The 12,889-nt window shown below is 45.2% G+C and overlaps 1 protein-coding gene across 5 annotated transcripts in view; it reads right to left on the bottom strand.

Annotated features, from left to right (window-relative positions):
• FAM110B (family with sequence similarity 110 member B) overlaps nucleotides 1-4,140 on the bottom strand; it is a 119,872-nt gene extending 115,732 nt beyond the window's left edge. For 2 of the 5 annotated variants that reach the window (XM_075085073.1, XM_075085074.1), the window contains exon 1: nucleotides 3,747-4,094. The gene's annotated coding sequence lies outside the window, so the exon portion shown is untranslated. Of the gene's footprint in view, nucleotides 1-2,951; nucleotides 2,970-3,746 lie in introns of those variants that run through there. The other 3 variants (XR_012659214.1, XM_075085071.1, XM_075085070.1) reach the window with 3 other exon arrangements.
• Between the last annotated feature and the right edge of the window lie 8,749 nt (nucleotides 4,141-12,889).

The raw sequence follows: 12,889 nt of genomic DNA, 5'->3' as shown, positions 1-12,889 counted from the left end.
CCCCATGCTTCCAATCTAGTAATTTTTGGTGTCACACCTTGATGTACACACACCAAACTGAAGCCGCCTTCTCCTTTTGTCTAAGACACTCTGTATTTAACCAGTAATAATATCACTAGTCTTCCATGACCTAATTGTGGCAAATCCATGATGCATTTTATCCTGTTTTCCACTTGTCTTTGTATACTTACTTTTTCCATTCCAAAATTGTTCTAAATCCTCAAATACTATTAAGACCAGAGTAAAATGTGTGAAGATTTCATTCTCTTCTCCTTTTAAAATAAAAACAAGTATACTTTTTCTGTTTTGCAATCACAACTGCTATATTCAACTTGACAGATAACCACCAATCTTTTTTTTTTAACCTGGCTCCAGAGTCCTGCACCAACTCTTTCAGACCCCTAAAGTAAAGACCCTTTGCTTCCTCAGTTTAACTGCCTTAAATCTGGAAACAGGCATAAGACATTTACTCTGGTCATTTTTGTTTAGCACTTTATCTTTCTCCCATGTTCAGATCCTCATCCCTACCTAAACTGGTTATAACTGCTAATTTTGGAGGCATTAGATGTATTTTTCAACTATAGTCTGATCCTCTCAACATCACAGCCAAATTCTCTTCTGCTCTTTTTATTTTTTTCCTCATCTTAAATTTCTTCATGCTCTAGCTTTTGGCAATTAACGTGCTATCCCTGCAGTTTCTGCTCTCCAATGATCAATCCCCTCCTTTGCTTGATTCCTTACAGGTTTTCCAGTAACTTGCAGTATCTTATTCTCACAGCAAGGCTGCAGGCCCACTTGGCAAACTTTTCCTCCTCCTTAAAAATGCAGTTTCCAAGCAGCTGTTGTACCTTCCATTTAAGACAGTCTAAGCCTTTTCTTTGCCCCCTCCCCTTTTTTTTTTTTAAACCTCTAACTCCGACAGGTCTTCAGCCATGTGGACTTCACAAAGTAGTTCCTCTAACTCCTCAGAACTTGCCCTGCTAAAATAAAACTTCCTTGAAATAAAAGCACTTAGTTGACATATACTTACCCTTCAGTTTAATTTAAAATAATTAACTTGTGGCTAATCAACACATGTGCTTAAGGCCTTGTAGAACGGAGCCGTAATCCAGCAGTGGAAAGTAAGACCCAGTGTCAGCCATGGAGACACCAGAGACATTCCTTACCTGAGTTCAAAGATATGCCCTCTAGTTCCAGCCAGGCTGTAAACATCAGCATTCATTTATTCTGCATTCCTCTACAATTAATGGCCAAAATCTGCCCTATGATATTTCAGTGTAGTGATTTCCAATATAACTATGTCACCACTGGGAAACATACTTTAAAAAGCACATTTGAGAAACATCTTCCTTTTATGCACTAGCACGGTATCTCAAATGCACTCCGTAGCTCCGAGCAACCAGAACATGTTTGCAAGGCTACATTCTATAATTTGACTCAATTTTGCCTCACTAAATCAATGTTAGCCCTCCAGATTTTGGAGTATAAAATGAACCTTTAAGAGAAAGCCATCTCCCATACATTGGAAGACTGCACTGATCATTAAGTACCTCCAGCAGCAATCTGAGATCCGATGTCTCCAGCGTGGGCACCAGAGGCCTATGAGGAACAGGGAAGGAGGGCGCTGATGGCCAAGCGCTACAGCAGGACGTGGAAAGAACCACTCTGGCAAAGGGACAGTGAACGATCCACATACGAATCTGGAAAACACCGCTTCCCTCTTAACTTCAGTTTGTGATACAGCTTTCTTAACACGGATGCACTGGAATGAGAGCAGTCTAAGCCTTCTGCACAACAGAGCAGACTTCCCGGCATAGGCTATCAGTTCCATCGAGGCAGTAAATCACACTAACCACCACATTCCTGGTATACCTGCATCGACGCTGCCGTGCACAGGTACCTGCCTGCTACCTCCTGCCCACAGAGGGGAAACTCAGTACCGCAGCATGAAATTTCGACTGACACGATATGCTACTAACCCACATGAAATGGGGGCTCTGGCGGGGCATACAGCCCTGTCAGCTCTAACAGCCCCACACCGCGGCAAGGGCTGCTCACCATCTCTGACCGACGGTGGTCTCTGCACCCACCTCCCTGTACCACCGTCACCAACAGGTACATCTCCCCAGGGAGCACATTCACACTGCTAGGTACCTTCTGCTCTCACACCCAGCCTCACTAGCTCAAGCCAAACCTTTGCAGAAGTGGGGTGTTCAGCCACCCTTTGAACTGAGGAGCACGGCATTGGGTACTTCGAAAAAGTAGTTAATTGTGTTAGTCACACACGAGGAAATAACACACCACCTTTCACTCCAGAATTGCTTAAAAGTGTTTTATCTTGTTAATTCTAGGTCAGTTGAGCCCACGTGTGGTAAGGATTACACTGACCCTTTTAGAGCTCTCAACATTTTTAACCAAGTAGGACACTTAACATTAGACACAAGCCAAGCTGCGCACCCCCTGTATGCCATTAAATCAATACAGGCATTTTACAGAGAAAGGAACTTGAACTGAAGTGGCCTTTGCAAAGCCACCCAACAAATCAGTGGCAGATTTACAAACAGAGCAAGTATTCACAGCTAAGTGATAAAAAGGTATATATTAAAGATAAAAGTTGTCTTGCTGCTTACAAAACACAATAGCATCATCATTTTAAGCACAAAGGAGACATTTCACCCTTAAATATCTGACCACAGTAACTGCAGACTTTAAATAGAAGCAAGGATCATCACGCAAATCACGGTAAAATTCAAGTTTTGAAAAGTTAATGCTATGAATCACTAGAGATGTTAAATTGCCAGTGCCAGGTTTTTGAAAGTTTTAACCTTCTTCTCTGCCCTGTGAGCTGCCATATGTATATTGGACCCTGGGACACCAGTAATTCCATTGGTTTCCCTTCTTTTCACGTATGTCTTGTCTGAGTAAGGGAAGGGGAGGGCGGAAGAAATTACCTTTTCGACAAGCCTTCTCCCAGTTAAAGTTTTCTTTAGGTCAGATTAGCGCTTTGAAATGAAAGCGGGCGCCGGCAGGCCCGGCTTCAGGCGGAGCTGTGACAGATGGGGAGCAGACCCCGCGCAGGGCGGGCGGACGCCCAGCCCGGGGGGGGGGGGGGGGGGGGGGGGGGCGGCCATGTGCTCAGCCCCGCGTCCCCCCGAAAGGGCACCCCGGGGACGAGGTTCACACTTCGCCCCCACTCGGGGAAACAACTCGGAGGAGTTCAACAGCTATGACTTCCAGCGGCTTTCTCCTGGGCCATATGTTTTCTCCTAACATTAGCGGGGAATTTCAGAGGAGCCAAACCGCTCCGCCCGCCGCGCCACGGACCCGCTCGGGGCCGCAACCGCCGCCGCCGCCCACCGGGCGGGGGGACGAAGCCGGCTCGGTCCCGCACCCACGCGGGGCACCTAACCTACGGGGGCCGCTCTCTGTCACCGGAGGGAGCCGCCTGCCCCGCCGACCCCCGCCGGCAGAGCTGGGCAGGGCAGCTCCCAGGGCAGCGCCCGGCGGAGCCGAGCCCCCCGCCCGTCCCCCAGGGCAGCGCGGCGCCGCCGGTCCCGCACCCTGCGGGCCCCGCACCCCTCGCCAGCCGCCCGCCGGGGCTGGTGGTGGGTCCCGCCCGCCGCCGCTGCCCGGGGCCACCCCCAGCAAGCGGGGGAACGGCTACGGGACGGCGCCGCGCTCAGCCCCGGGCCCCGCCGAGCAGCGGCCCGGCCCGGCCCCGCACCCCACCTCACCGCCGTCCTTACCGTCCTCGCCAGCGCGGCGCGGGAGCCTCCCGAAGAGGAGCAAGGCGAAGCCGCGGGGAAAAGCAGGGAGCCGGGGCCGAGAAAGCCGCCGCCACCGCAAGGAGGAGGAGGAGAAGGAGAAGGAGGAGGGGGCGGAGGCTGGGCGGCGGAGGGGAGGAGACGGGGGGCGGGAGAGCCGAGCGGCCGGCAGCCGCCCGCCCGCCTGCCGCGCAGCCGGCGCTTCCTCCCGGCACGCCGCCGAGCCGAGCTGAAGTGAGCTGAGCCAAGCCGGGCCGGGCTGAGCCGAGCCTAGCCGGGCGCGGGGGCCGGAGCGTGGGTCCCGCCCAGCGGCGCCGGGCCCGGCTGGCGGGGCGGGATCGCCCCTTCCCCTGCCCCCGCCGCACAAAGGGGACCTGCCGCTGCCTTTGTTCGGCCGAGCGGCGCCCGGGAGCGGAGGAGGGAGGGCGGGAGGGAGGGAGGCGAGTCGGGCGCTTCTCCCCGCCGAAGATTGTTCCTCCGGCCCTGGCAGAGACGGGGTAACTTCACTGAAGTTAATTTTGGTCTGTGATGAAAACCCCCTTCACCTGTGCCAAATGCTGCTCGGCATCCAGCATTGAAGTCAGCCTACACGCAGTGTTTCAGCTGCCTGTTTATGCCTCAGGAGCTGACTGGTGACTCCTGTTAAATTAAGTTGGGTTTTTTTATTGCAGAAGGTAGATGGAATCACAAAGACTGGTTTCCTAGCATTCTGCACTTGGCAGTCACTGAACTAGTAAAAAGTGAATTTCAGACACACCATTATCCCATCACCTGTGGTAGCTCACATTTTCTTTCACACGTTGCCATTCATTTGCCTATTGATCTACACATCCAGTTGCTCGCTGATCATTGAGGTACCTTTTGAAAGCACATTTTTTGCCACAGTACTCCATTGCTCATCCTATAAACCTCCAACCTTCCTGATTTTAGTCTTTCAGTTCAGGTACCTAAGTCAACACAAATACAGTCCTGTCACTCCAGTTAAAAGAGTAGAAAGGGGGTGGGGTGGGATTTCCCCTCATTCACTTCTTACTTGGAAGAGACTGACAGATTTACAAATGCTCTCGTATAAGGCCTTCTCTGAAGGGTAGTTAGACTCCAGTTGTTTGTATAGAGGTGGAATGAGCAAAATGACTCAGACTACAGGACCATCTATCTACAAGTGACCCTTTTAGAAGGCAGTAACAAAACCAGACCATCCTAGGGTTATTAGGACCCAGGCATAAGTAGAGAAGCTCCTTAGCCAAGCAGCTTCCCTTAAGAGCTCTTTCATCTAATGTTCATATGCCCTCCCCCCCATCCACCCCCAGCAGTTAAAAGATCCCACCTGGGAGTTCTCACTAGTTGCATAGAGCTCTGCTTCCCAGGCTGCAAGGGGCAGGGTAGCACAAGGCTTTTGGTGCTAAGCCAGCTCCTTGAGTTTAGTACTGGACCAAGTTGCTTTGGCATGCCATAGACTCTTAAGAAATAGATGATTTATCAGTTCCTCTAGCTATTGCACAGAAATTATCTGTGAGGCCCATGAGGTGCCTGTTCCAAGGCAGAGGGGTGTGAGGAAGGGGAGGAAGCTGCAGTGCTTGTGCTCTGCCACATAACTAACAAGGACCTTCTGCTTCCTGCAGATGCTAACATGGCTGCATTAAAGAATGGGAAATGAAAGCATGTGGCTTTCATTTCAACCTTGACAACCTTCAACCTTGACTCCTGTAGCTGTTTGGGGGGGTGGGAATTTTTGGTTTTATTTTAAAACTTAAAAAAGGAATTGGAATTGATAGCCTTGTAAGTGTTGGGGAAAAATGTCTGAAAATATAAAATAATTTAATAAATGTGGAGAAGCCTGCCTAAGCCATCAGGCAGCCTTAAGTAAAGCCAATGTGCTGGAGGCGTAAGCTACATCATGCATCCTAGGTACTGCCAAGATCTGCTTGCTGCATTATTCACTGGGGACAGAAGCCAACCGTCAGCCCCATAGCCTGTGCCAAAGGGAGCTCCTGCCACACGTGGGGGTGCTTGCGCCCCATCTTGTGTGACCACCTTTTACAGGAGGTGCATTTTGCCCTTCATTTTTTAGGCTGGATGACTATAATAGGGGCAGGAATAGGCAAATGCAGCTCATCTCCTTTTATGTGACCTGATCTGGCCAGAAGGTTTCCCCATTCCCAGTCAAAACAGAGGCTTACCAATATTTTAATTCTTTGTTAAAGCCTAAGCAAGGGTAGAACAATTCTGTTGTGCCCTTGCTGATGAAACAAGAGCTACGGAGTTGTTTCTGACACTAGTAATAGTAAGTTTTTCACATCCAGGCATTACATGATGGATAGCTTTATTAAATCATGCCACACTGTGCAGCTGCTGCCTCTGGGAAGAAGTATGGAATAATACAATTAGTGTCTCACCTTTTAATTTTAATATACTACTAAAATATGGTCTTCATTCTCACCATCAAGACCAGTGTCAGCCTAGCCTGTGCCTCAGATGGATGACCAAGCTATTGAAGCAGTGGCTAGAGAACCCACAGCTGCAAGGCAAGCTGCAGACCTGAGCTGATCACGAACACCCACAAACTTCATCGTGTCCCACATCCCTTTAATGAAACCAGCACACTGGCCACAGGATGACATTTAAGGGCAACTTAAAAGATAATCCTTGTACACAGATTTCTGCATTTTGAAATGCCATAACCCCTGATTTATAAATAATATCTAAGGCAAGAAACGAATTCTATAAGCATGCATACACCTGATTAAGCTAGTCTAATTCAATAAGACTACTCAATAGGAGTAAAATAAAGTGTGCATAAGAAAATGTGTTGTCTGGAACTAAGCTAAAAACCTCTGGAGATAAACATAAAATTACCCAGTTTCAGACTTACTTTCCTAAGAACAGATTATTATAAAATGCATTTATATTCTTACTCTATTAAAATGTTTCACAACTTTCAAAAGGTTTTGAGATACAAAAATTAAAAAAACCTAGCTGTTAATCATAACTGTCTTCCCAAATCCATATTCTTACAAGACTGAGAATAAAGCATTTGTTGCTCTAATCAGTAGGTTTACTCAGAAACAGCTGACACTACTTAAAATTGTGTTAATTAACACAGGTACTCAAGGTCCTGTTCTCATGCAGCACAACACAGCAGTGAAGACAAGCTCTGTCTACCTTAAACAACATGTTGTCATTGTTGGTGGTACTTGAATCTGCCATTAACAGTAAGTCCCCATCTCACAGCTGCGTCTAAACCTAAGGCTTGCTTGCACTCAAAGAGAATTTCAGTTCTATTTTGGCATTGCATACGCTGTTCACAAAGTTACCTGTAACTGCGCGTAAGAACAACTGAGAACAAAGCAGCTCATTTCCCTCTGTTTAGCTCTAGAGGCCTGGCTGCGGGATGTTTGGGTTTTGGATCTGTCCTGCTTGTGTAAACTTACGTGTAATGATCAAAATACATTTCAAAACGCAGGCTGCTGCCTGAATTACCGTGGCACTCAGGCTGAATTAGCCACAGCAACTCAAGTACCAAACGGTGTATCTTCACTGCCTGCCCCTGCATCGGTAGGGTGTATTTACTCTCAAGCCTCTCCAGTCTACTGACCAGGAGCTGTGAAATGAGGTCAGCAACAGCCTGCGTTAACGGGCCAGGCTGTAACCTGGAGCAGCTACACCACCACCAAGTGTGTGTTGTACTCGTCCTTGGTTAAATCCGTGAGTGAGGCATGTGCTTGATTTCTGATGGTCGGCCTGGTCGGCCTGCTCAGCCCATCCAGCCATCACCTCAGCTACGCTGGCTGAGGTGGGGGCGAGATGGCTGGAGGAAAGCACCACTTTAGCCATCACTACTGGATCAGCCTACGCACCAGCACGGGATCAGCCCAGCACCAGCACATCACTGAGCTGCGTGTGCACATTCAACAAAGCTTGCTGGGCAATATTTCACAAGAAAACCCTGAGTTCTCCTTTCCCACCCACCATGTGCATCCAGCTGCTCACAAAAACAAGGTGGTTCAGGACACTCTAGTCCTGTGTTTGTGCACTGGGCAGTATTTTTTCTTTTTATTTTTTGCTTTAATAATAAGCTCTGAAGAAAATGTGTGAGCAACATGCTAGTGGGGTCTGTAAATGGCACAGGTATTTAGGAGTGTTGGAAAAAGAGTTTTCTCAGTATTGTTTGAAGCAGGGGTCTGATGACAGAGGAGAGGTGTGAGAGCCATGCTGACCCATTCTTCTGGTGCTCAAATGGCACAGGAAGCAAGCCAGAAACCCCCTTCTCAGCTCCCTGAAGTTCTCAGCACTACATACAAGGACTCACTGTTGTCTTCACTCAGTCACTGCGTTCTCCCTGTCAGCTTGAATTTGGCTATATGTCGCATCCAGCACAAGGCATTAGTTTTGTTCCTGTTTTTCTCTACTATCACCTTGGGCTTTACTTACAAGGTCGTTACAGTTGTGTTTACTTTCCAGTTTCAGAAGGTGTGTGGAGGTAACCCCATCCAAAATGGAGTAACTGAAAAGTGTGAGGCCACAACTACATCATGTGACATGCTGCCTCAACCCATGCAAGCAGAGAAACAAAGATGTGCCTGCTTCTTTTCGCTACATACACCTACTTAGGGAACATAGACCCATTAAAGGTGAGCCAGACAGATATCAGTTCTTTAATTAGGCTTGTCCTCTTAAGTGTCCCAGGAAAATTATTATACCATATGATTGCCCAAGAACAAATGAGATATGCTTTTAAACACCCTTTATTACTAACATTGCATAAGCATTCCAACAATCAAATCTAACAGTTCATTATCATAGCTGCAATCCCTTCGGCTTAGTAGCAGCAAGATGAATAGCATGTCATATCTGTTCTCAGCAAATAGCTGCCTGCCTTTGTAAACACAACTGTCAAGACTGATTCTCCATACATACTTGGAAATTATACCCATTAGTTATGCGTCTTGCGGCATATTTAGTACGCTGCCAGGGGAATGTTACCCTCACATCACTTTTGTATGTTACCAACATCATAATATTGTCAAGGAATAGGTACCTTGAGAACTATGGCTTGAATTCACTAATGTCTCGTACAGACCCCTGTTGAAAAACATGCCTATTATCTAGTTTACAAACGTTTGTAACCTGGCATGTAAATGCTAAGAGTGATTGCTTGATTGCTCCAATAAACAAGAATCGCACAACCGTGTAGTAAGTGATTATATGCTTATTTTAGTCCTAAACCTGTTATAGGTAGTAAGAAACTTTTAGTTACATCTCTGAACATCCTCTTTACTTTATATTTGTGTATCTATCATTGCGAAACACCTTTCCACTAACAGCAGGTGGTTTACTGTCCTTATCCTCTGTTAAATCCATGAGTGAGAAGTATATGTGACATCCTGATATTCAGCCTGCTCCAAAGTGCAGAGCCCTGCGTCCTCATCCCAGCACTAGCATTTTGCTTACTGGCTGGCCGGGAGGAATTCACTTCAATTCCTTGTCTCATTTTAACTGTATGTAATATGATAATAATATTACTTACTTCACAGAGGAGGAGGGTTAATGTGTGCCCTGTGCTCTAAGAATATAGAGTGAAATATGGGCTTAATACTGTAATTTCAGCCCCACTCCAGCATTTCATGTTTTTTAAATTTTATTTAATCTGCGCAATACATGCAGAGGACAAAAGCAACAGTCACTGGCATTTTTAAAAGGAAGATTCCCTTTTTATGATTTTTATATGGCAAAACCTGTGTCTATATCTGTTCAACAATTATATAAAATATCTCAAAATACTGATATTTAAAGTGCTCTAATTTTCCTGATTACACTTACAAAAGTAGGCCCATTTCTCATATAAAAACATCTATCATGCTAATTTTGACATTTTATGTTAACGATATATAATAAAGTAACGTCATTTCAACAGAGAGTTCTAATTAGTTGCCAGTAACACAATACAGTCTTGTATAATTACAAATTTTGTGTGTGAGGAGAAGTGCCTTGTTCTCATTACAGGGACTAAAACCACAGAGCATCGCATTTCTCGTTATTATACCAGAGGAATGTAGGAACACACTCACGGCCACATTAGGGAATGGCACATAATAACAAAACCAGTAAAAGATAGAAAATGTGATGACACTAAACTGCAATGCAAAATTTATCTGTGGACAAGCCCCCACCCTACTTACGTGTTCACATCACCCTGCAGCTCTCTGGCTGTTACACAGCTCTCGAACACCAGGGCAGGCGTTTCTTTCCTTCAGCTATTCGAAAGTCAGCATGGGAACTGATGCTTTCAGGCAAGGCTGGATGAGAAAGTGAGGTGTGAAAGATCTGGCAGTTCCTATAACACACAGTAAACACTAGGGGAGAGTCACTACGGGAGTCATGGCTTTCTCCTTTAATTACCAGGAGCTAGAAAATTCAAGATCAAGAGAGATGGGTCAATACTGCCAAGTGTGACTGAGTACCGTTCAAGCCAGCTGAGCTGTGGTGTGGATGTCAGTGTGAATAAAACCAGAAGCTGCAAGTTCTGATTTCAGGGTCTCACCATTACTAAAGCGGATCTATTTTTATTTCAGGTGTTCTGTGAGTTGCAGTTGAGCTCTGAAACACATGGGGAAAAGGACAGAAAAACACACCTAGTTCTCAAGAACTAGAACTGGTTTGGATTGGTGAAGCGTTAGCCCAGACAGCAGTGTTTGCCTGTCCGAAAGAAAGCTTGCTATAGCCCTTTCTAAAGATGTATTTACTTACTTTTTCTCAGAAAAGAGAGTCAGCTTTACAAGGATCTCAGGAACAGTTAAGGAAAAGCAAGGAATATTAAAAGATGAGCGTGAAGTGAGTTATATGTAGAAATGAATAATTTGTTATTTAAACAACTATGATATACAGAAATAAAGATAAATTACTCATAATGTTTATTTCATGGTATCTATTGTATTTGTAAAATTTTCTGAGCATGAGAATGGGCCAGTTATACAGAAATACTGTAATCAAAGTAACACACTAATGTGACAAATGAAAACTTAATCAAAGGCTGAGGTATAAGACCAGACACATGAAACCTTATACTGATTTCATAGCTCTGCGCATCTTTTTCTCCTTTTCATTAAAGCACTCTGCTAGAAGGAACAGGTGACACTTTCTCAAGAACTTCATCTGCAAGAATTGCTGTCCTGAACCAGCTCTTTCCCATTTTTGTCCAATCTCCATAAGAGGGATCCAGAAGGCTGATGGTTTTAAGTTGCATGAGAGGTTTCACTTCCCCTTTGGCTTAGAGCTGGCAGCAACACTCTCACACCCTCTCTGCACCCCAGCTGGCGCAGGATCTTCCTGGGGTGGAGGGTGAGTCACATTAATGTCCCTCTATGGTGAGGCCATCAGAGACAGGTTATTTAAAGCACTTTTGCAGAATGTGAAACTACCCCACCTTCTATAGTTTGGTTTATCTTACTCACTTGGTTTCTCTGCCGGGAGCAGCTCAGCAGGCAGCACAACGTGGCCTTATTTATTGTCTAACACCAAATATCCAATGCCACCGTGGTACTCACCCACGGCATTCCTCCACTGGAGCTGCAGCTGGGTTCCAGGCGCTGCTTCCCTCCAAGCCCTGTTTTCAAGAGTGCACCAAATACCCTGGCAAGGGCAGATTAAAAAAACCAAACCAAACCAAACCAAAACAAAACAAAACAAAACATATCAACCCATATTCCTGCACTGGAGCTGCTTAGAAAGGGCTCACCACCCCCTAGAGCTATCAGCTCTTGCTGCTAGTAGTTACATGGCACATACTTACATAGTGTGTGTAGGTAGTGACTGTGTCCCTTTTTCTGCTGGGTAATCCAAGAGCTTCTTTTGACAGCTCATACATTAAAAGATTTTGTTATTTTTTGAAATGTAATGGTAGAGGTTTTATACTTTGGGCCAGAACGTCAGTGGAGGCTCTCCGGGGACGCGTGCATTGGAAGTGACAAGCAGTGAATAACTGACATCATGCATAAGTAATATTTGTAGTCTGACTTCGGTATGTTATTCTTTAAAAAAATCCGGTCTGTAAATACAGCCTATGTTTGTTAGCTTGAAAGGAAGGAAAGGGGAATAGAGCAAATACAGAAGAGAGAAATGAATAACCAACAAAAATAGAAAAAGCAAGCAGAAATAAGCTAAGAAACAGAAAAGGGAGCGGAAGTATTAAAAGAGACAATATAGACATACAAATGGATCAAAGCTAAAGTAAAATTGCAAAAAAACAGGAGAAAAATTGAAGATTAAAGGAATCACAATGTAACAGATCAGGAAAAAAAAAATGAAGAAACTGTAAACTTAGCCTAAATTCCTGTATGCAGTCAATAATGACTGCAGCACCCTATGAAATAAGGGTGCTTTTGTAAAACAAGTGTGTTGAAATCCCATTGATTGTGAGACACTCTAGTTTGCAAGTTAAAAAGGAATCTGTGAAGGTACTTAAAATATACAGCAGGAGTGGGTGGGGTGGTGGGTAAGCGTAGTGTAGAAGCAATTTGGATGGTGATGAAGTCACGTTGTAAAACAAATATTATATTTAACCCCCGTAGGAACAATGCAGTTATTTCAGCAAGAGGAGAGTTATGCAAGGGAAGACATTTGAATTAACTTGGGGGGGCTCTTTCAACGACTCCAGTGAAGCTGATGACTGTATTTTCATTCAGACTTTTTGCTTTTCTTTGTTAATTATCTGTAGACTAGAAATGGCAATGAAAGCAACAAGCTATAAGGTGGTATGTACTTACACTGTGTTCTTTATTCACACATTGACCACTATTGTCTTTGAAAGCAGGAGCAGGTAAAATATAGCAGGGAACAAATCTATAAAGTCGCTGAAATATTTGCTGAAAGGAAATATTTTATGTCAGAAAACCAGAAAAAAGAAAGATGAGGGGCTTCCAGGATAGGTCAATGGCTGAAGCAGAGTATCAGCTCCCACATGGTGGTCTCATTATCACCCTCAAACAGCACTTTTACATGGAAGAGTTGTCAGATAAAACTTCACATCAGTCAGCACACTTTCAACGTGCTGAACATAATAACAGGAAAAGTGTGCAAGTCAGCATGTTTAAATATCATAAATCATGAAAGAGACATATTGTCTATCC

This window comes from Phalacrocorax aristotelis, chromosome 2 (genome assembly GCF_949628215.1).
Source record: "Phalacrocorax aristotelis chromosome 2, bGulAri2.1, whole genome shotgun sequence".
NCBI classification, from domain to species: Eukaryota; Metazoa; Chordata; class Aves; order Suliformes; family Phalacrocoracidae; genus Phalacrocorax; species Phalacrocorax aristotelis.
This window is presented reverse-complemented; position numbering and strand designations above follow the sequence as displayed.